The sequence below is a fragment of the Diabrotica virgifera genome, chromosome 4 (assembly GCF_917563875.1).
Source record: "Diabrotica virgifera virgifera chromosome 4, PGI_DIABVI_V3a".
Taxonomy (NCBI): Eukaryota; Metazoa; Arthropoda; class Insecta; order Coleoptera; family Chrysomelidae; genus Diabrotica; species Diabrotica virgifera.
In genome coordinates, this window is record NC_065446.1 from 147,416,366 (window position 1) to 147,441,502 (window position 25,137).

A 25,137-nucleotide genomic window follows, 5' to 3' on the forward strand; every position below is an offset into this window, starting at 1 on the left:
TAGGCTTCATAAGTATGATCAAATCTATTTCTTATGGGAAAACAGTTTTTCAAGCTCAATAATTCTTTCCATACCTTCAGTTATCATACTTGACCTTGGATGCGTCAGATACTACTTGTCAATACGTTTCAAACTCAGGTTTAATAATTCAAATCAGTTAAGCAGTTCAGAAGTTATCGAGATCCAAAAGTATAATCCATTTACCATTATCGTTGAAATGGTTTATGTAGTTGTAGTGGTTACGACGCTAAGTTTAATCGGGCAATTCGAGTTCATTTGCCGGCCATAATTATTAGGATGGCTGGGATATGAACTCGGATTGTCTTATCACAAAGCTTGTGTCTACTAGATCATTTGGGAGAGAATGCGACCAAGGCGAACATTTATAACGCTTAACGTGAAATCGAGAAACACTACATTCAAATTCACACATTTAAATTGTAAAAATTTTTGAAAACTCTTGATTCAAGAATAAAAAAACCGCTAAACGCCTTAAAAATGAGTGGCGCATACAATATTCCAGCTACAAAAAGCTGATAAGCTGATTTACGTGTCGCGAAAATGTATTTTCATTTTGAAGGAAAATAAAATTCTAGTTTTATTTTGAAAGATTTTTTCCATAATATTTGATAAATTTGAAGTAAAACGCGCCACAAAAGAGCCTCAAAATGCACACTGTACCAAATTTACTCCTTTGTGGCGCGTTTTATTTCAAAATTAGCAAATATTATGAACAAATCTTTCAAAATAAAACTAGAATTTCATTTTCCATCAAACTGAAAAAATATTTTCGCGCCACGTAATTTTATATCAGCCCTTTTGTAGCAGGAATATTGTATGCGCCACTCATTTTTACGGCGTTTAGCGGTTTTTTTATTCTTGTATTTAATAGTACAGAATGTACTACTAATTTTATTGATGCCTTAACAAATTATTTAATAATATACCTCACTCACTGAGTTCTATAGTGGCACAACCGCAAAAATGAAGTTCTGAGACAATTGACCATGAAGTTTCATGACATCATAAAATACCATTTAAAATTACAATTTATGGATAAGAGGTCGACAGAAGAGACCAAATACTTATGTCTATTAAGCTAGAATGACCATTTCATAAGGCAGCCATGAGACACACCCCATATTTTTTGCTATTTAATTGCTAATTTATTACTCAAATTAAAAATTTATTGCTTCATCCCCTTCAGAGAAACAGGTGGCCATTCCAGCTTAATATTAAGCTAGAATGGCCAACATTCATATATCCGGAACGAAAGTAGATGGAGACTTGCTTCCGGTGGCCTATTTTATTGCTAATTAATTGCTAATTTATTACGCAAAACAAATATTTATTGGTTCATCCCCTTCAGAGAAACAGGTGGCCATTCCAGCTTAATATTAAGCTAGAATGGCCAACATTCATATATCCGGAACGAAAGTAGATAGAGAGTTGCTTCCGGTGGCCTGTTTTATTGTTAATTAATTTAATTTATTACGCAAAACAAAAATTTATTGCTTCAACCCCTTCAGAGAAACAGGTGGCCATTCCAGCTTAATATTCAGCTAGAAAAGCCAACATTCATATTTCCGGAACGAAAGTAGATATAAGGTAGCTTCCGGAAGCATATTTTATTGCTAATTAATTGCTGAAAAATTGAGTATACAAGAATTTACAAACTCATCCCCTTCAACCCCTACCGTTATCATCATTCCCCGGAATCCACAAAAAGTGAAAATAACCAGTTTAAAGACCTAAACCAAAGTACGTATTTTTGCTTATTAATTACTACAGGTCTAAGCCAAAAATTAATGTTTTGCTTCCTTCCCTAACGAGCCACAATGGCTACTGCGGTTTAATACTTAAGGCTCAAATACTCAACACTCCTATTTCAGGAAAGAAAGCAGATAGAGGGTCGCTTCTGGCGGCACATTTAATTTTTAATTAATTTCTGAAAGATGGGGTATACCAAAATTTACAAACTCACCCCCTCCAACCCCTACCGTTATCATCGTTCCACGGATTTCACAAAGACTGAAAATAATCAGTTTAAAAACTTAAAACCAAGTGGGTATTTTTTTCTAATTAACTGCTGCAGGTCTACGCCAAAAACCAATTTTTTGCTTCATCCCCTAACGAGAAACAATGGTTACTGCGGTTTAATTCTTAAGCTACAATACCCAACAGTCCTCTTCCAGGAACGAAAGCAGATAGAGGGTCGTTTCCAGCGGCATATTTTATTGCTAATTAATTTCTGAAACATATGGTATACAATAATTTACAAACTCACGCCCTACAACCCCCACCGTTGTCATAATTCCCCGGATTTCACAGAACGTCAAAATTACTAGTTTAAAAACCTATGACCAAGTGGGTATTTTTTCCTAAGTAACTGCTGCAGGTCTACGCCAAAATCGATTTTATCGCTTCATCCCATAACCAGCAACAATGGCTACTGCCGTTGAATGCTTAAGCTACAATAATCAATTCTCCTATTTCAGTTACGAAAGCAGATAGAGGGTCGCTTCCAGCGGCCTATTTTATTGCTAATTAATTGCTAATTTATTATGCAAATTACAAATTTATAGCTTCAACCCCTTCAGAAAAACAGGTGGCTATTCCAGCTTCATATTAAGCTAGAATAGCCAACATTCACATTTCCGGAACGAAAGTCGAAAGAGGGTAGCTTCCGGCGGTATATTTTATTGCTAGTTAATTGCTAAAAGATTGTATATACAATAATTTACAAATTCAACCCCTTCAACCCCTACCGTTATCATCATTCCCCGGAATCCACAAAAAGTGAAAATAACCAGTTGAAGGACCTAAAACCAAGTGGGAATTTTCTTCTTTATTTGTTACAGGTCTAAGCCCAAAATGAATGTTTTGCTTCATCCCCTAACGAGCCACAATAGCTACTGCGGTTTAAGACTTAAGGTTACAATACCCAACAGTCCTATTTCAGGAAAGCAAGCAGATACAGGGTCGCTTCTGGCGGCATATTTTATTTCTAATTAATTGCTGAAAGATGGGGTATACCAGAATTTACAAACTGACCCCCTCCAATCCCTACCGTTATCATCGTTCCCCGGATTTCACAAATTGTGAAAATAACCAGTTTAAAGACTTAAAACCAAGTGAATATTTTTTTATTATTAAATTTTGCCGGTCTACGCCAAAAACGAATTTTTTGCTTCATCCCCTAACGAGCAACAATGGCTAATGCGGTTTAATACTTAAGCTACAATAACCTACACCTATTTCAGGAACGAAAGCAGGTAGAGGGTCGCTTCCAGCGGCATATTTTATTGCTAGCTAATTGCTGAAAAATATGGTATACAACAATTCACAAACTCACCCCCCGCTCCTACCGTTATCATTCCTCGGATTCCACAGTAAGTGAAAATTACCAGTTTAAAAAACTAAGACCAACTGGGTATTTTTTTCCTAAGTAACTGCTGGAGGTCTACGCCAAAAACGATTTTTTCGCTTCATTCCCCGAAGAGCAGCAATGGCTACTGCGGTTGAATATTTAGGCTACAACACTCAACACTCCTATTTCAGGGACGAAAGCAGATAGAGGGTCGCTTTTGGCGTCATATTTTATTGCTAACTTGTTACGCAAAATAAAAATTTATTGCTTCAACCCCTTCAGAGAATCAGGTGGCTATTCCAGCTTAATATTAAGCTAGAATATTTAACATTCATATTTCCGGAACGAAAGTAGATAGAGGGTAGCTTCCGGCGGCATATTTTATTGCTAATTAATTTCTGAAAGATTGGGTATACAAGAATTTACAAACTAACCCCCTTCAAGCCCTACCGTTATCATCATTCCCCGGATTTCACAAAAGATTTCACCAGTTTAAACACCTAACACCAAGTGGGTATTTTCTTGCTAGTAATTGATGCAAGTTTACGCCAAAAACGAATTTTTTGCTTCATCCCTTAACGAGAAACAATGGCTATTGCGGTTGAATACTTAAGCTACAATACTCAATACTCCTATCTCAGGAACGAGAGCAGATAAAGGGTCGCTGCTTCTAGCGGCATATTTTATTGCTTATTAATTGCTGAAAGATGAGGTATAGCAGAATTTACAAACTCACCTCCCACAACCCCTACCGTTATTTTTGTCTTTTCATAAAAACTGAAAATAACCAGTTTAAAGACCTAATAACACGTGGGTATTGTTTGCTAATTAATTGCTGCAGGTCTACGCCAAAAATGAATTTTTTGCTTCATCCCCTAACGAGCAACAATGGCTAATACGTTTTAGTGCTTAAGCTACAATACCCAATACTCATATTTCAGGAAGAAAAATAGATAAAGGGTCGCTTCTGGAGGTATGTTTTATTGGTAATTAATTGCTGAAATATGGTGTATACAAGAATTTACAAACTCAACCCCTTCAACCCCTACCGTTATCTACACTGGTGTAGGAGGAACCAGTTTGTCTGATTTTAGTGAAAATCGAGGTGGCCACTACATAACCTATACCTATCGAAGAGGAAACACATCTTGGATGGGCTTCGATGATTTACTGGAAAAACCATTTTTCGTTAAAGAAACAAAAAAATAGCGCCCAGATTATTAATGTACATTAAAGATAAAATAAATTAAAATTAAATAAACAAAACTGGCTTTAATTTTTTGGTACCTATGCTTAAATTCTTTAGCAGCTTATTATTAGCACGCATAAATGCAAAAATTATGGTCAACTCTCTTAGTATATTCGTTTTTTAATTACGTTGCATACTTTATTTTAAATGTACAGATTTTAGAGAATCTGCCAATATTACCATTTAGTAATTAAAAAACGATATACAAAATCTGAGCATTGGGTCAGGTGCTACAGATATGTGATAATGGATAATGACAATTTAGCATGGACTCTAAAGTATAAAAAACTCTACAAATAAATATTGAACTGTACAAATATTCTTAATGAGCATTTAAGAAAATTATAAATGAAATATGAGTGTTGGGTACTGTGGGTTTATTATAAAACTGCAGTAGCCATTCTTGCTCGTAAGGGGATTAAGCAAAAAATTCATTTTTGGCGTAGACCTGCAGCAATTAATTAGCAAAAAAATGCACACTTGATTTAAATCTCTAAACTGGTTATTTTCACATTTTGTGAAATTAAGGGGATGAAAATAACAGTAGGGGTTGGAGAGGGAGTGTCTGTAAATGCTTCTATACCCCACCTTTCAGTAATTAATTGGCAATAAAATACAGCGCCGCAAGCGACTCTTTATCTACTTTCGTTCCTGAAATATTAGTGTTGGGTATTGTAGCTTAAGTATTAAACCGCAGTAGCCATTGTTGCGCGTTGCGGGGATGAAGCAAACAATTCATTTTTCCCGTAGACCTGTAACAACTAATAAGCAAAAAATAACCACTTGGTTTTAGGTCTTTAAACTGGTTATTTTCGCTTTTTGTGGATTCCGGGGAATGATGATAACGGTAGGGGTTGAAGGGGGTGAGTTTGTAAATTCTTGTATACCCAATCTTTCCGCAATTAATTAGCAATAAAATATGCCGCCGGAAGCTACCCTCTATCTTGCGGTTACGTGGAAGAGCGCTTCTTAGCTGGTGGTTCTAGGAACATCATCTAAGAGCGAACGTCGCCTTTTGCTTTATTATAATTATTACTGTTTGTCTAGTTTGTATTTTTTTTTGAAAAAAAAAGCAATAAAGTCATTATTATTATTATTATTATTATCTACATTTGTTCCGGAAATATGAATGTTGGCTATTCTAGTTTAATATTAAGCTGGAATAGCCACCTGTTTCTCTGAAGGGGTTGAAGCAATACATTTTTATTTTGCGTAATAAATTAGCAATTAATCAGCAACAAAAAAGGCCACTGGAACCAACTCTCTATCTACTTTCGTTCTGGATATTTGCATGTTGGCTATTCTAGCCTAATATTAAGCTGGAATAGTCACCTGTTTCTCTGAAGGGGTTGAAGCAATAAATTTTTATTTTGCGTAATAATTTAGCAATAAAATAGGCCGCCAGAAGTGACCAGCTATCTGCTTTCGTCCCTGAAATAGGAGGGTAGAGTGTTGTAGTTTATTATTCAACCGCAGTAGCCATTGTTGCCCTTTAGGGAGTGAAGCAAAAAAATCGTTTTTGGGGTAGACCTGAAGCAGTTACTTAGGAAAAAAAACACCGACTTGGTCTTAGGTTTTTAACTGGTAATTTTTGCTTTCTGTGTAATCTGGGGAATGATAACGATAGGGGTTGGGGGTGAATTTTTCAATTGTTGTATACAGCATTTGTCAGCAATCACTAGCAATAAAACATGCTGCTGGAAGCGACCCTCTATCTGTTTTCGTTCCTGAAATAGGAGTGTTGGGTATTGTAGCTTAAATATTAAACCGCAGTAGCCATTGTTGCTCGTTAGGGGATGAAGCAAAAAATTAGTTTTTGGCGTAGACCTGCAGAAGTTAATTAGGTAATTAGAAAAAATACCCACTTGGTTTTAAGTCTTTAAACTGGTTATTTTCACTCTTTGTGAAATCCGGGGAACGATGGTAATGGTAGGGGTTGGAGGGGGTGAGTTTACAAATTCTGGTATACTTCTCCTTTCAGCAATTAATTAGAAATAAAATATGCCGCCAGAAGCGACCCTCTATCTGCTTGCTTTCCTGAAATACGACTGTTGGGTATTGTAACCTTAAGTATTAAACAGCAGTAGCAATTGTGGCTCGTTAGAGGATGAAGAAAAACATTCATTTTTGGCGTAGACCTGTAACAATTAAAGCAAAAAATACCCACCTGGTTTTAGGTCTTTAAATTGGTTATTTTCACTTTTTGTGGATTCCGGGGAATGATGATAACGGTAGGGCTTGAAGGGGTTGAGTTTGTAAATTATTGTATACCCAATCTTTTAGAAATTAACTAGCAATAAAATATACCGCCGGAAGCTACCCTCTATCTACTTTCGTTCCGGAAATGTGAATGTTGGCTATTCTAGCTTAATATTAAGCTGGAATAGCCACCTGTTTTTCTGAAGGGGTTGAAGCTATAAATTTGTAATTTGCATAATAAATTAGCAATTAATTAGCAATAAAACATACCGCCCGAAGCTACCCTCTATCTACTTTTCTTCCGGAAATGTGAATGTTGGCTATTCTAGCTTAATATTAAACTGGAATAGCCACCTGTTTCTCTGAAGGGTTTGAAGCTATAAATTTGTAATTTGCATAATAAATTAGCAATAAAATAGGCCGCTGGAAGCGACCCTCTATCTGCTTTCGTAACTGAAATAGGAGAATTGATTATTGTAGCTTAAGCATTTAACGGCAGTAGCCATTGTTGCTGGTTAGGGGATGAAGCGATAAAATCGATTTTGGCGTAGACCTGCAGCAGTTGCTTAGGAAAAAATACCCACTTGGTCTTAGGTTTTTAAACTGGTAATTTTCACTTTCTGTGAAATCCGTTGAGCGATGATAATGGTAGGGGTTGGAGGGGGTGAGTTTGTAAACTCTGGTATACCCAATCTTTCAGCAATTAATTAGCAATAAAATATACCGCCGGAAGCTATTCTATCTACTTTCGTTCCAGAAATATGAATGTTGGCTCTTCTAGCTTAATATTATGCTGGAATAGCCACCTGTTTCTCTGAAGGAGTTGTAGCGATAAATTTGTAATTTGCGTAATAAATATTAATAAATATTAAATAATAAAAATTAATTAACAATAAAATAGGCCGACGGAAGCGACCCTAAGCAGATATAAGTAGGGGGAGGTTCGGTTCAAGGATCAGGATCAGGATCAGGGACTTCCGGCGGAAGTCCCTGATCCTGATCCTGATCTTGAACCAAACCTCCCCCCACTTATATAATATGAGACTTCCGGTGGAAGTCCTTGATCCTGATCCTGATCTTGAATCAAACCTCCCCCCACTTATAAGCGGAAGTCTCTTATCCTGATCCTGATCTTGAAACCCACTTATATAAAAGACTTTCGGTTTAATCCCGACTATCCTAAAGGATTAAAGATTAATCCCGACTCTGGAAGTCTAAAATAAATAAACCGTTAGATAAGACTTCCGGTTTAATCCCGACTCTCCTAAATAGGATTAAAGATTAATCCCGACTCTGGAAGTCTAAAAATAAATAAACCGTTAGATAAGAAAAACTGTCAGATAAGCTATCAGATAAGAAATAATTGTTGATGAAAATCTAAAAATAAATTAGTAGATAAGAAAAACCGTTAGATAAGGCGGAAATCTAAAAATAAATTAGTAGATAAGAAAAACAGAGATAAGCTATCAGATATAAAATACGAGGAAGTCTAAAAATAGCTCGGTAGTATAAGATATGAAAAAAATGTTAAGATCGAAAAGCTTATCAATAACGAGAAATGCCGGGATTAGATTAAACCTTATTATAAATAAGAGATTCTTTCACCAGTGTTCGAGCCATTTAAATATTTAATTAATTGTTGACTGGTTTAAAGCACCACCCTGTATTCAAAAATCGTTATAATATTAGGAGTTTCAAAAACCCTGAATAGACACATTCTTCTGCTCAGACATATACGTTTTGTTTTGATAATAATTATCTACTTCGAAGAAATCACGTCATGCTAAGTTTGCAGATCTTTGACACATATATGTTCGTAACAAGAATTTCAGAATGAGAGCGTCGTAAATAGTTTTCAGTGTTGAAATGTGAATTGATAAGTCAAGACCCGGTGATCGAGATTTTTCCGAGCCGCGTAATAAAAAACACATTTTAGCATTCAAAGAGCATTTCCGGAAAATCGGGAACCTTTTTAAGATATCGTGTAGGTAGTGGTAATAATAGGTTCGACAAGAAATACTGTAATGCACGTTTGACATTCCGGGTTATGGTATTTACTAACATTTTAATTATACGCGGTGTGTTAGAACTATCCATTTTAGAGATATACGGTTAATTTTTCGTCATTCAATAATTTTGCAAGCTGTTAACTCTTAAAGCTGATTATGGAAAGTAAAAGTACAAAGTCTTTTATTTAAACTCGAATCTCGGGGGTCTGTTTAAATTGGGTAAATCTTTAGAGGCCCCCACAACCAGTATTTAGTTGTATTGAATACTTTTTCAAGACTTATAGATCAGGTTAGAAGTCTACAACTGGCAAATCCCCACCACTTTTAGCCCAACAGTTAAATACGTGAAGAGATCTAAAACTCAAATCAGAACAATGTCGGTCATTACAGAAGGTGTATATCTTGGTGAGAAAAAGTTTAGTTTGAATTATTCAAACACAAAGTTTATATCAGTGAGTCTTGCCTACAAGTTAAATTTGGATCCATGTGCCAAAATCTCCGATAATAAAGGACATTACATCTTATTTAGTGAAACAGAATGGCGCGATTTTTTATCATATCAAAATTTAATTGACAATTTCCTTCATGGTGCTGAAAATCAAGTTGCGGTAGATGTCAAAAGTTTCTGGATTAGTTTTGAAAAGTTTCAAGATATTAAGGCCTTGAAAATATTGACTGGTCATGCTACTGTATGGTTGGGCGCCAATTCCATTTCAGAGGTGTGGAGACTACTTCCAATAATTAACCATAATTTAGAAACATTGAAGAGTAGCAATATTTAGGTACCTTCAAAATAATTCAACTCGGGGTTAAAAATGTGGAAGATCTAATTACTTCTGCTCTTCACATTATTGAGCCAATAAAGTTTGTTAATCCTATTACTTACGGATTAGCTTTAGAACTAATATACAAGTACCCCTATTTATTGAAGAATGAAAAAGGTGACATTCAGGGAAGATCTAAACAAAGTACACTTAATTCGCAAGCCAAAAAGAGAATTCAATTTTGAAATGATTAACAGGATGCGATTTTGTCAACGTATTCAAGAAATTTCTAAAGTTATTAATCCTATTTTAGATACAGATTATAGAATTAAGGTAGTTAATTATAAGTATAACTTATAATTAATTTACGTTTTTTATTAAAAAAATATATATACATTTTTAAATTAAAGCATTATTATTTATCCAGGATTCCTGGTTCATTCCTAACCACTTGACTAGAACCAGATTTCCTCGTTTTCTTAGAACTTTTTCAATCAGGAAAACATCAGGATACTTCACCTTTTGTAATTCTTCAGAGTAAAAGCCACCTCGAATTTCTTCTTTATTCTCATCTTCTAAAATGTAAGTAGTTGGATTGGTCAGCTTAACTTTCTTAACTTGAAATATTTCAGTAGTCCAATTTTCAGTATAACCTTTTTTGAAAACGAGGCGATATTTGCTAATGCGCACATGGTCTCCTTTTTTAAATTTCGGTTTTTTCGGGTCTATAGTTTTTAAATGGTGAAACGCTGTGATGAGCTTGGCATTTTGATCATTTACTTTACTTGGGATAGCGTTAATAGTTGAATGATGTGTGTTGTTATATTTTTTTACAATTTTAGGTAATACATCTACCCATTTGTATGAGCCCTCCATACTAAAATGTTTATAAAGCAATGACTTACGGGTACGAATTACTCGTTCAGCAATACTAGCTTTGAGGCTAGAGAAAGAACTGTAGTGGTTTATATCATATTTCTGCATTAGTTTTTGAAAGTCTTTATTGTAAAACTCAGTCCCATTGTCTGTTTGTAAGTTTTTCGGAGGTACTTTCATGTGGGATAATATGTTCGCCATAGCATTTCTAACTTCTTTGCCTGTTTTTCTTCTAATAGGCATAGTCCACATATATTTACTGATTGCGTTAATAACAACTAAAATATAATTATATCCTTTGCTCTCTTAGGCAAATGAATTCATAATAGCTAAATCTTCTTGTATAAGATCATGTAAGCCCTTAACTATGACATGTCGTCGTCGGAAATTAATTCTAGCTGGTGCGTGTAGTTCTCGAACAACCTGAGCCTTAGACATTTTTTACTAAAGGACACTACAACAGAAGCTCAATACATATACTACTCGGTTTACCCAGCTTAAATACTATTACATCGTCTTTTTCTAGCGTAATACCTGTCAATTCATGAAATTTATATTTTTTATTATTTATCTCTACTTCTTCATCAGCTGTGTAATGAGCAACACTTTCAATTTTAGCCTTGAGAGGACACCTAAATGCTGTTCCACCATTGTCAAGCACATAACATTTTTTATTTAGGCTAACTTCTTTCTCCCCTCGTATACGAATTAGAGACTTCACATGGTAATCAAAAGAATCACAAATATAAAACGCTGATTGCAATTGTTGTAAAGGAGTCGAGATAATCTCATCTGAAGAGCGATTTGCAAGATAATGCTGGTTGAACTTGTTTAAAGGCATGTCTGGTAATGAACCAGAACAAGACAAAGTGCCTTTTTTAAGTAAAATTTTTTTATTAATTGTATATGGACCGTTAGCTAAAAACTCTTAAAAGGGAGTCTAAAAAAATAAACCGTTAGATAAGAAAGTCCGTTACATAAGTAGGAAGTCAGATAAGAAATATAAAAATAAAAAACCGGTAGATAATGAAAAACGTCATAAGATAATAAATAACCGTTAGATAAGGCGGAAATCTAAGATAAGAAATAAGGAAGTCCAAAAATACATCAGTAGATAAGAAGGAAGTCCTAAATATACGAAATAGAAAATGAATTAGATAAGAGATTATGAAATGATGGGGAAAAGACTATAAATGGAAAGAAATAAAAGATACCAAAGTTACTGTGCACTAAAAAATGTGGGCAATGTATCCTCAAGATTTACCCGTAATAGATCTCGAGACTGTTATAAGAAGTTTACAAGATACATTTAGAAAACTCCAATGGGACGCTGACCACGAACTAGTTTATGGAAGAAGTTTTTTTCCTGAAGAATATTGCATAAAGGAATCCAAAAGATATAGAAAAGCATGTGAGCTTTGTGACCTTTTTCTAGAGAAGCAAATTGATCTTTATGGGTTTGTCACTTTGTTAAACAAATTAGATCTTAGTTTCTATCTAAAAAGATTTAAAAAATACCTTCCATCTGTGCTGTATGATACCGATAATGAAGATTCTGAATATTACTCCGATGAGTCAAACAGTGATGACGATGGATCAGTAACCACAAAATGAGAAGAATAGTATTTATTGTATTTAATAAAAAATGTAAAACATATACAGCATTTTATTGGTATCTTAACCATTTTTTACTAACGGACAATATACTGTAAATTGAACATAAATTTCATCTGATGCTTTAGCTTGTACAAGGGGGAATGCAATAATATCATTTTTAGTAATACCGTTACCGTTAACCAACTCATATATAATGTTGGATGCATTCTGGTACTTTACTTTTAACATATCTGGATAACATACAATGTCTTTTACTGTTCCAGTCACAGGCATATAATAAGCAACAGTTTTATTTTCCAATACAAAGTAATCTTTGTTTACATTAAGGTCTTTTTTCCGAGAATAGTGATTATGCATACACTACGATAATCTGACGGTTGACAAATGTAAAATGGTAGGTCTAAGGGAGACGAAACAACTCCGTCCGTACTAGAGGAAGCAGTAAGATAGTGTTGATTGAACTTGTTAAGCGGCATTCTTGTACTGTGGGTAAATAAAAAATAAACCTGTATTTATGCAATAATTCCACCCTCTCTCATTTCCTCGATAATTGATACAATTTCATTATTGTTGCCAGTGTTACCCACTTGTTCAGATGCCACAAGTAACTTTAATCTCTCAACCAGTTCATTGTAATTATCAAAGTATTTGTAGTAAATTGGATTCTTAGTGAAATCCATCATAGTCATGTCTCGGCCTCGCTTAGAAGACATTCCACGAGTGATTACCCCTCTTAAATCTGAATCAGGTACTGAACCAGTTCTCGGACGTAGGCGTTCCAATATGTTGGGCTTAATTATGAAAAGCCATTTATCTTTTATATTAGCTGGAAATTTACGAACTGGTAAATCTTCTCTGTGGTGTGCATTTGTTCGTTTTATTATATCAGCATAATTGACTACATCAGACTTGTTATATCTAACTGTATTTTTTAAAAATAATAATTGATAAAGTCCGTCTGCACCATGGTAATCCACACCTTTTATTTCTAAATTTGAATTCTCGAATTTAATTTCCGAATCTCCTACATAATATTTTCCTTCTACAGGGTTGTGAACGACACCTAAGATGTGGTCAAACTTTTTTTCGGTATCGCGCATCATTCCTTCAATATACTCTCTGGGGAGTGGTGTTGTAAAGTGCTCAAAGTAATCTTCCAAAAGTTGTGGAGGAAGTGTTCGATAAAACTGAGAAATCTGATCTTCCATATATTCATCATCGCCTTCCAGTGTATTGTCAGGTGACGTATTCCTGGACACAAATGTTGTCTCATTTGTTGTAAAATTAGTAGGTTCTATGCGGGTACTATCCATTAAAGGTGGTGTCATATACGTTAATTTTGTGAAATCCGATGGACTTCTTTTGATTGGGCTTAGATTCTCAGTTATAAAAGAAGGCATATTGTCAGATTTAAGATGAGGTAGCGATGTAGGAGAGGTTAATTTTTCAGATTTATGAGTAACAATTTCTCGTTTAACAGCAGGTCGTGTTGCTTCTAATGCGGTAACCAATTCTTTGATGGGTTTAGTAATAGGAGCATAATTTTTTTCCAACTGTATTTGAGAACTGGTAATACCCCGTTTTAAAATTTTATCTTTTTTCTTCAGTGCCTGTCTACCTTTAATGAGTTGTTTGGTCAAGTGGGGATCTATTGTGACTACTCCCATGTTAGATTACTATAAGCTTATATACCTGTCAAACCCTTTTCGATACCGACCAGATGACGATGTACAATCTTTATCAATAGTCAGAAAACCGAAATTATTTTTCCAACACTGAGCACACTTATCTCTAAATTCTTGAAACGACATATCAATATTAACATGATCGTCATATATATGTTTTAAGTTTGTCATGTCTTGCTTGAATATTATCAGTAAATTCGCATTATCTCTAATAAGTTGTTTAGGAATTGCAGAATAAGTTTGTGAGAGATAAAAACAATCTGTAGATCTGTGCCGGCGAAAACAAAAATACTGTTGAATAATTTTTTGATCACATGATGCTACATCAGCAAAAATTATGATTGAATTATCCTTTATATCTTCCGGACTAATAATATCTTCAGCTTTCGTATATTCCTCATAACCTATTTCTTTCATGGGATTGATTAAATTTCGTAAATAAATATATTTTGGTTGATGTAAACTCTTGGAATATATGTACAAATTTTCAAACCTTAATCCGTTAGGATGATCTATTAGTGATAACATTGCATTAGTTTTACCACATCCGCTTGGTCCGATAATTAACCCCCTTTTAGAATCTCCACCAAACAAAAGACCATGTTTTCCCTTAACTTCTCTTAAATTAACATCATGATTTGTAATGGGAAGACGTACACTATGTTCTTTGACCTTCATTCTATTAAAGTTTCTTAGAAACTGAGAGTATAAATAGAGTGTGTTTTGAATATAAGTACCACAATGGTGAGGTGTAAGCAAGTGCGAACACGTCGTGGAAAAGGTTTGGTCGATAGGTTAATCAACAAACTTCCATTTGAAGCACATATACCAGGATATAGATTCTGCGGGCCAGGAACTCGATTGCGAGAAAGACTGGAGCGAGGAGACGAAGGGATCAATTCGTTAAACGCCGCTTGTAAAGAACACGATATTGCATATTCTCAAAATAAAGACTTACGTGTCCGACACGAAGCAGATAAAATATTAGAAAATAAAGCGTGGGACAGTTGGCGATAAAGACGCTAAACTAGGAGAAAAAGTTGCTGCTTGGTTTGTAACTACTGCTATGAAAGGTAAACGTAAGCTTGGAATGGGATTTAAACCAAAAAAAGTAGGAAAAAAGAAGCGCACTATCAAGACACCAAAAAAGGGCGGATTTTTACCCTTGTTATTACCCTTACTAGGAGCTTTGGGAGCTGTCGGGGGAGGTGCCGCTTCCATTGCGAGCGCAGTCAATAAATCTAAAGCTGTTCGTGAAGAATTAGCAGAACAACAAAGGCATCACTTAGCAATGGAAGAAGCAACGAAAAAAGGAATGGGGTTTTACTTGAGACCGTACAAAAGATATGGAATGAAGACCAGAAAGGGGGAAAGAAAACCTTCAAAACGCTCCCGATAAAGCTACTTAAGCGTGCACTGACAAACAAAAATCCTGAAAAGTATGCTAAAATATTAAAGATCCTCACTTTCGTGGTGTTTTCATGCGTGATTCTCTACCTCAAAAAATAAGACAAAATGAATGTGACATAGTTAATATTGATACTGAAAACGGAAGCGGAACCCATTGGACTGCATATTCTAAAAAGAACAAGTGTATTATTTATTTTCACAGCTATGGAAATTTACCCCCACCTAATGAGTTAGTTGAATACTTTAAGAGTAATGGAAACGTCTTTATACAATTTAACTATGATGCTTTTCAAAAACATAATTCATATCAGTGCGGACACTATTGCTTAAAATTTTTATTTAGTCAATATAACTAATTAATATAATTCAGTTATATCTAGGCACCATGGCATATACATTCATATTAAGCGGAGAATCTTCAATTTTAAGTGGTGACTTTAACCCACCACTATATCTTGATGAAAATATGAACTATGAAATAGGAGTTGCCAATTTTAATACTTTTAATAGTATTGCAAATGTCGATGAAAACAATAATTTGTTTGTTTGGGGCAGTAACGATCGATTCACAATAAGAATCTCTACAGGGGCTTACGAAATGAATGACATAATAAAACTCATAGAGAAGGAAATGCTATCAGTTGGTACCACTGTTAACATAACAGCAAATACAAAAACCGAAAAAGTAACAATTAATAGCAGTGATAGGATTAATTTTAATGTTGATAATTCTATCGGAAAACTTCTAGGGTTTCCACGAATTATACTTGAACCAAATGTATCTCATACTTCTGTAAACAAAGTAAATATTTTAAAAGTTAACACAATTTGCCTAGACTGCAACATTGCAATTGGATCATTTTTAAATGGAAAACCCGTGCATATTATACACCAATTTTTTCCACAAGTTCCCAACGGGTATAAAATAGTTGAGCAACCTCTGACAATACTGTATTACCCTGTCACCGTTAAAACCATAAACAACGTTACTGTGAAAATACTCGATCAAGCTGGAGACTTGGTAAATTTTGGCAACGAAACGATAACTGTTAGACTTCATCTTAGAAAAATTGAATGAAATGGTATGGCAATTTGATCATCCTTATAAATATAAAAATAAGACATATACTAAACAACTTAGTACAAAGCCAACCTCCAACACGATAACATCAGAAAATCGTGCATTTTTAAAATTTCTTGGTTTTCAAGTTTTAGTATAATGGATATATTAAATGTTTTGGGCCAGCCATTTAATGATACAACTATTGAAGATTATAGATTTCAACAATACCAACCTTTTTCTACAGCTAATTTAAATTATAACGATGAAATAAGAATTTCAATTCAAGATTTGGATGCTCTAACCTTACCTTGTAATAGCTACATTTACATAGAAGGAAAAATATCTACGGATCAAAACGCATTACCTACAAAATTTAAGCTAATTAATAATAGTATGAATTATTAATAATATATTAATATGAACAGAACAACTTAGAACGGGATCCTACAACATTCACATGAAATAATACGAGGAAAATATCAATACCATATGTAAAAGGACTATCCGAGAAACTTAAAACAATAGGAAATAAATTCAACATATCAACAACATTCAAAACAACAAACACATTGAGATCTATTCTATCTAAAACTAAACCTAACAGTGAACAAGAAAGAACAAAGAATTGTATTTATAAAATACCTTGTGAATGCGAACAATTTTATATAGGTGAAACGTCAAGACCATTAGACGTTAGAGTAAATGAACATCAGTCTTATATAAAAAATAGAGAATTTGAAGGTCTCAAATATGTCAACACGCATGGGATAATGAACATAGAGTTCAGTGGAGAGATTCAAGTATAGTCCTAAAAGAAGCAGATAGTAAAAAGATACAAATCAAAGAAGCGGCTCTAATTATGCTAAATGAAACCAATTGTGTCGCAAATTCCTCGGTAGAATGCAGTAGGATGTGGTTACCCATATTAAAGGAGGAAGTCAATAGAAAGAAAATACCACAATTAGTAAATCAGTAACATATCGAGTTAGTACATTGAGTATTTTAGTATTATTTAAAATTTAAAATATCAAGTCAGAATTCGGTATTAGTTTTGAGAGTAAACTAAATGTAAACCCAAATACTTACGATGTCGGGATAGTATCACGAGGTTTTTCCTGGTTTTCCCTCGTGATTTACTATGGAATCTCTAACGCGAGAATTTCAGTGCCACCGTTGCATTTGGTTGTCTTTTTAAAGACAGATCACATGCTATGATTTTTTGTGGCGGATATTCTTGAGTTGGGATTGATTTCATGTAATCGAATGAACTATCTTTTAGTAAAGTCGTCCCAGGAACGCAACTCATTAATATTGGCAATATCATTTTAAAGTCGTCTACTTTAAAATGTATAATACGTGTCTGAATTGCCGATATAAATGAGTCAGATTAAATAAATTATTAGAAGAATTTTTTACTAAGCAACAACATTTTTGTTTATTTAGTATTATCTTGTATTTTGACAACGACACCCGACTTGGGCGTCGAAACGTTAATAAAATCATTTTTAGGTAAAATTGTGGCTTATTTCCCATTTGAATATACTTGATTATAAAAATGCCACAAGAAAATAGCTTCAGAACAACATTAATAATGGTATTTCGTATTTGTTTAGAGAACTAAGATATGAGTTAAATGGTGTAATAATAGACTTTGTAAGAAATATTGGATTAGTTTCTACATTAAAAAATTATTTATCTTATAACGAAAACGAATCTAAATTGCTTCAAAACAGTGGATGGTTTCCTAAAGATGGTAACCTTCTTATAGATGCACATGGTAATTTTAATGTATGTATACCCTTAAAAATATGGTCTGGCGTATTTGAAGATTTTCGTAGAGTCGTCGTTAATATGAGACAAGAATGAATTCTAATACGCGAAAAAGATGATATAGATGCAGTCATTGCAACAGCTGAAACAGAAAAACCAAAAATTCAACTAAATAAGCTTTATTGGAATGTACCACATATTTTACCTAATATTAGCGAACAACTACGGCTCAATAAAATAATTCGTAGTAATGTAGAACTACCTATTAAATTCAGAAGTTGGGAATTAATTGAATATCCTACATTAAACAATTCAACAAGACATACGTGGCCTGTCAAAACATCAACAAAATTAGAAAGTCCAAGACATATCTCAATAGCTTTTCAAAATGGGCGCAAAGGAAAATTATTAAAAGATATGAGTAAATTTGATCATTGTAATTTAACAAATGTACGTGTGTTCCTAAACTCTGAAAAATTTCCGTATCATGATTTAAACTTGGATTTTGATACCAACCGCTTTGCTACATTATATGAAATGTTGGCAAATTTCCAAGAATCTTACTATTATATTCAAACCAATCAACCTATATTTAATCCTGAATAATTCAAAGGTAATACTCCTATTGCTTATATTGATTGTTCTCGCCAGAAAGAAATTCTTCAAAGTGGTTCTGTTTCATTACGAATTGAATTTGAAACCAACACAAATGTTGGTGATACTGTATCAGCTTATTGTTTAATTTTACATGAAAAAGAATTTAATTATAATCCTCTAACTAAAATTGTAAGACAATTGTAATGCGCATGCTCCTCGACCTCTTTAATAGTTAAGTTCAACTAAAATATTGTCAGTTTACAATGTTGGATGAATACTTGCGTAGGTTAGAGCAGTACCTTCAAAAGATAGCTAAATTAAAAGCTGATATTGTGTACTATGAAAACCAAAAACGGGTTGTTCAACAATTATCTAACATAAAAATATGAAGCTAGTAATAGATGTTCAAGGTTTTAAAATGGAAAATAACAAATTTATCATAAAAGAATTAGCAGCATATGATGGAACCCATTTAACTCACCTCTTGTTTAAACCCCCATTCCCATTAAGAATGCTTCCACCAGATTTTCATAGACAGGCTGTATGGCTGATGAATAATCATCACTGTATTAATTGGACTAACGGCTTCACACCTATTCACCAATTACCGAATATTTTGGGAAAAATAACAACTAATGCTGCTATGGTATACGTAAAAGGTTTGGAAAAAGCAAATTATATAAGGAAGTACTCAAATGCTCCAGTGTACGAGTTTGATCAGTATCCACCTCTTCAACCCATGAAATCTACATGTTATTACCATGAAAAAAATAATTGTATATGTGCTTTATCAAATGTACTTTTTTTGTATGAGAATTTTATAATGTCTGATTAAACTTATATTTCGTGTGTATACCTAGAATACTATGTATAAAATAGTAGATAATAAAACACATTTAATAATATAATAAAGTTTTATATTTTATATATAGACCTAAATCTAGGTTATTTCCAACATATAAATCATCCAACTTATCTAAATCCTCTAATTGTACATCATTTTCACATAAACCTACAGCCTCCTCAATTAATCTATCTAAATCACCCTGTAAATTTCTCCTAGTGAGAAAATGACCTAAAGCTAATGTGTGAACATTATCTGGTAAAATTATTCTTTTATCGTCTGCTGATGATAATGCTATTTTATTTTTTAATTCTGTGTATATGGTGTGTGAGTGAGACGAGAAAACATACATTTTTCTAAGAATTTATTTTTTGTCTTCTATAACTTGAGTATAATCCGATAATTGAAGCTGCTGTTTGATTACATTGTTTGAAATACCTTTTGCTTTTTTTAATAAGTTAGAATTTGATAACTTAACACAGTAAGCTTTAGCACCCGTCCCAATAAAACTTTTAACAGGAACACCTTTGAATTCATCTTTCATTTTTCCGATAATTGTTTGAGTTTTAGGAATACCGTGAATATTGTCAGGTGGATAATTGGATGTATCAAAGTATGATATATTCTTCTTAATATCATTGTAAACATTATCTGCATGAATTTCTAATATAAGAGAGTCTGTGTCTGTATAACATAAAGTAACATTGTCTTTATACATTGGTTTAGTAATGGCTTATCATACACAACTCTTAGTCGCGTCATATGAACAGCTACTAAATTCTCTTCAAAAATTGAACATGTCTTGAAATTAGGTTTATCGATATATGACTTTACACCCCTAAGTTGCTTCCTATTTTCCCAATGACTTAATAAGCGTATATTTTGTCTCTTATCTACATTCTCCTTAGTCTTTCCGAAGATAGAATTAACTAAGAGCTTAAACAAATCCCTTTCAAACTCGTTTTTGGACGAATTACGAAGATTTGTGTTTAAATCAATATAAGTTTTTAACCAGGGAGATTGGAAAAATTCTAACACTCTGTGTATTTTTACTAATTGTAAGCCATTTTTAAGACATTGCTTTAAATTACGGTAGTGAATGATGTACTTTTTTTTATCGTAAAGATTTGGCACAAGTTTTGTGTATTGAATATTTGAAGTCTTTATCGATTCAGGGCAAAACGGCAGATCGTTATGAATGTTATGTAAGTTGGGTGGATAATCTAAATCGACTTCTAACACATATCCTTTGAACGAATCATCTGCTATTGCAAAACAATCAAAATTATCACAGGTCTCTAGCCATCTGAATCTACCTGTAGGAAGATAGTTACTCATCGCAGCTCCATATAAATTTGTTGCATCTAAGTACATAATATAAGTATTTGGTTGTAAAGGATCATAACTTGACACAAATGGGTTATTAGCAACAACTTTCCTCTTCGAACATTGACTTACTCCACCTCGAATACCTTTCTTGAAAAAATGAACCATATCGATATCTGTCAAAAGCTCAAGCTCTATTTTTGTATATCTTAGCATAGCATCCCAACTTAGAGAAGGCGCTGTTAAGTAATGAGCAGGATCTAAATTGTATTGGTTCAGACAAACTTTCCTAAAATTTTGCCAATAAAAGAACATCTGATTTTAAGTACACATCGGAATAAGAACCAAGTGTAGTATATTTAAAAATTGTCCACACTGTAGATGCTCGTTTATAGTCTTCGTCAGAAATCGGTTCTCCTTTTAAATTATCGTAAAAGAATTCCTTACTTGGTAACCGAGTTTCGTTCAATTTCTCAAAACTGTCTACATATGTATAGGGGAAAACACCTTTCTGTCTAATCAATATAAATTCTTCTTCATTAGGAAAATGTTTTCTTACTTCACTACACTGATCCGATTTTAATGTTTCAGATAATTTATTTAAAGAACTTGTCAAGAAACGGAAAGAGTCTACAAACCTCAGTTTCATATAAACATTTGGAACTTTAGGAACATTAGACTTTTCCACTAATAGATATTTAGAAAAAGAAATATACTTCTCTTTATTTTGTGCAATTACATCAATGCGCTCTTTGTTCAAACATAGTTTTTTAATAAACAGATGACAATCGTAATTAGATAAATTATGAAAAAAAATTGGGATATAATTCTGAATTTTGTAGTTTAAGTTACATGCCGAGTGCGCAGCCCTCGAAAATTGTTTTCCGAAATTAAATGATCATGATCTCGCACTTTCTCATCTCCTTGTTCAAATGATTTAGTACAAATGTGACATGAAGTAGCCTTATTGAATTCATTAATTTGTTCTTTTGTTAATAAACTTATTGGTTTAACATGTTTAAGGTGCTTATTATACAGTTCCTGTACTACACCATCAATCATAGCAGTAAAAACTTCTGCGCAATTAGGCCCCCGATAAGAATAATATTTAGAAAATGTATCATTAAAATTACATTTTACGTAGAAAGCAAATGAATAAGGTTCGTGTTCATATGTTTTTATAGTGAAGGAGGCTTTGTTGTTAGGTTCGATGTAAGCAAAAGGTTTCAATAAACTCTCAAAATCAGCGTATATGACAAAAGGTACCGCTAAGTGGCGTTCAAAATTAATAAATTTAAGTATGTTTTCAGGTCTGTACTCACCATATTTAATTATTTTTAAACCGGTAGATGGCACCTCTGTTCGCAGATGGTTGCAGTCAAATTCTTGGTGTTCGGTTAAGTGTTGCTGGGTATAGAAAAATTATAAGCATCCATCACAAATAAAAGTTTGACCCTTATGATTCGTCTTTTGGCTTCGCACAAGTCTGGATAAATTTGTAATTAGACAGTAGTGGCTGTTTCCATTATCATCTGTTGTCAATAGAAGATTCACATGAGTAGCTTGGCGGCTGGGTGTATGGTAGAAAGGTCCAACTACTTCGGTAACCATTTTTCTATCTTTAAAATATGTTTCAAGCCCAAACACGTTGACAGATATATTGTTTAACTGCTCGAATTTATGTATATCTCCTAGTTTGACAGGAAACTCAATCCCATCAAAAATAAGTAGTGTATTATAATGAGGATATTATTCTGGTTTAGTAGAATCACCATCATGTGGAAATATCGCCGCGTTGATGCTCCAAGCGAAGCAGGCACTATCTTGATTTTGTATGTTCAACGTACCTCCTTTCTTTTCAATTGAGCACGGTAATCTTATATACGAAGACGCTGTCAGTGGACTGTACTTGCTAATGTACAAATTCACAAACATAACACTTTTTAGGCTCCAACCAGATTTTTCTTCTTCAAACTCAGAAGCTTTGGTCATAATTACATCTTTAAAGTCATCATAAATTTCGTTCAGGTCAGAAGATATTGTTACTACTTTATTTTTTGTATTAAATGACTTTATTTCTGATATCTCTTTAGCAGGTATAATATAAAGTCCAAAAAGTTCCAAACTAACCTTAAAGCTGTGGTGATTTCTAATATAATCACTCAACACGTTACTCACATTTTGCTTTACGTCATTCATAAACTGCGAAGGATCTATACAGTCTCCTTTAACACGAAACCTGTAAGTGGCAATACGGCACTGGAAAGCCTGTTGCAGTTTTTGATCACCATCTCCCAAATTTGCTAGAACAGGCAGATCAATTTTTCTTTTCTTGGATATATTTTCTAATCCTCTACAACTTTTTTGTTTATGTCTAAATAAAGTGCTTTTGTTAGCAAACTCCCGTTGACACTGATCACACGTCACCTTTTGTAGTCTTTCAACACCATTTCCCAGATTTTCTAGAACAGGCAGATCAATTTTTCTTTTCTTGGATATATTTTCTAATCCTCTACAACTTTTTCGTTTATGTCTAACTAAATTGCTTTTGTTAACAAAGTGTTGATGACACTGATCACACGTCACCTTTTGTAGTCTTTCAACACCATTTCCCAGATTTTCTAGAACAGACAGATCAATTTGTCTTTTCTTGGATATATTTTCTAATCCTCTACAAATTTTTCGTTTATGTCTAACTAAATTGCTTTTGTTAGCAAAGTCTTGTTGGCACTGATCACACCTCATCTTGACAAAGTATTGAATACAACTAAATACTGCTGTCATAATCTCTTATTTATAATAATGTTTACAGTGATATCATATCCTGTCATTTCTTGTTATTGATAAGTTTTCCGATCTTAATTAACGGTTTTTTCTAATCTTATCTTATATTTCCGATTTATTTATTTTCGGACTTCCTCCTTATCTAACGGTTTTTCTTATCTAAGACTTCTGACTTATCAACGGTTATTTATTATCTTACCTTATATTTTGTCTGATCTACTGTTTTATTTTTTGGACTTCCTCCTTATTTCTTATCTGGCAGCTTATCTAACGGTTTATTTATTTTTAGACTTCCTTTTACTTATTTACCGATTAATTGTTGGACTTTCTTCTTACTTGTCTATTTTACTTTATTTCTACTGTATATTCTTGTCAAGTAACAAGCGGATATCGTCTAGACTTATTTTTTTTTAAATAACCATGTATGAGAGGACTTTGTCTATAAAAGGAAATAACCTTGTAGATTTAGGAATTTTCTTTAACAAGTTTAGTGAAAAAAATGTACTACCTTGATAATGTAATCGTGTTTCTTCATTTATCTTTATTAAATTACCATTTTTTAACAAAGAATTCAGATATAGATCTAAAAACTAATTTATTTTAACTATGATACAGTACTACTTAGGCTTATAGTATGAAGTATTGCAAAAAACACACTTTGAAGTCATAAAACAACCACACACATCCCCCCATTCGTGTTTAAAATAATACTTCTTACAAGGCAAATAATGTTTTAAGATATTACGTATTTTTGGAGAGTAAGAATACCACACAGCACTAGTCATATTTTCCATTAGTAGAAAAAATAATATTTTCTAACTTCGTATTATGTTCTGTCGTTGAAGACATTCTCTCTTCAGTGTTTTTCCTTATGATTTGAAGTTCATTTAGTACTTTAATTGGTTTGATTTGTCTCGGGTTGGAACTTTTTCTAAATCTCTCCTTATCTCGAAAAACGACTTCCCATTTTGAGAGCGACTGCCACATTATGTGTTATTCACTTTTAGATCATTACAGGTATTTAAATGTTGAGCTAAAAGTGGTGGGGATTTGCCAGTTGTAGACTTCTAACCTGATCTATAAGTCTTGAAAAAGTATTCAATACAACTAAATATTGCTGAAAGAATCTCTTATTTATAATAAGGTTTAAACTGATCCCGGCATTTCTCGTTATTGATAAGCTTTTCGATCTTAAAAGTTGTTTCATATCTTATACTACCGAGCTATTTTTAGACTTCCTCCTTATTTTATATCGGATAGATTATCTAACAGTTTGTCTTATCTAACAGATTTTTTCTTTTTAGACCTTATCAACAATTATTTTTTATGTGATATCTTATATACCGGATTATTTATTTTTTAGACTTCTGCCTTATCAACGATTATTTCTTATCTTATACTACCGAGCTATTTTTAGACTTCCTCGTCTTTTATATCTGATAGCTTATCTCAGTTTTTCTTATCTACTAATTTATTTTTAGACTTTCGCCTTATCAACAATTGTTTCTTATCTGATAGCTTATCTGACAGTTTTTCTTATCTAACGATTTCCTTATTTTTATACTTCCAGAGCC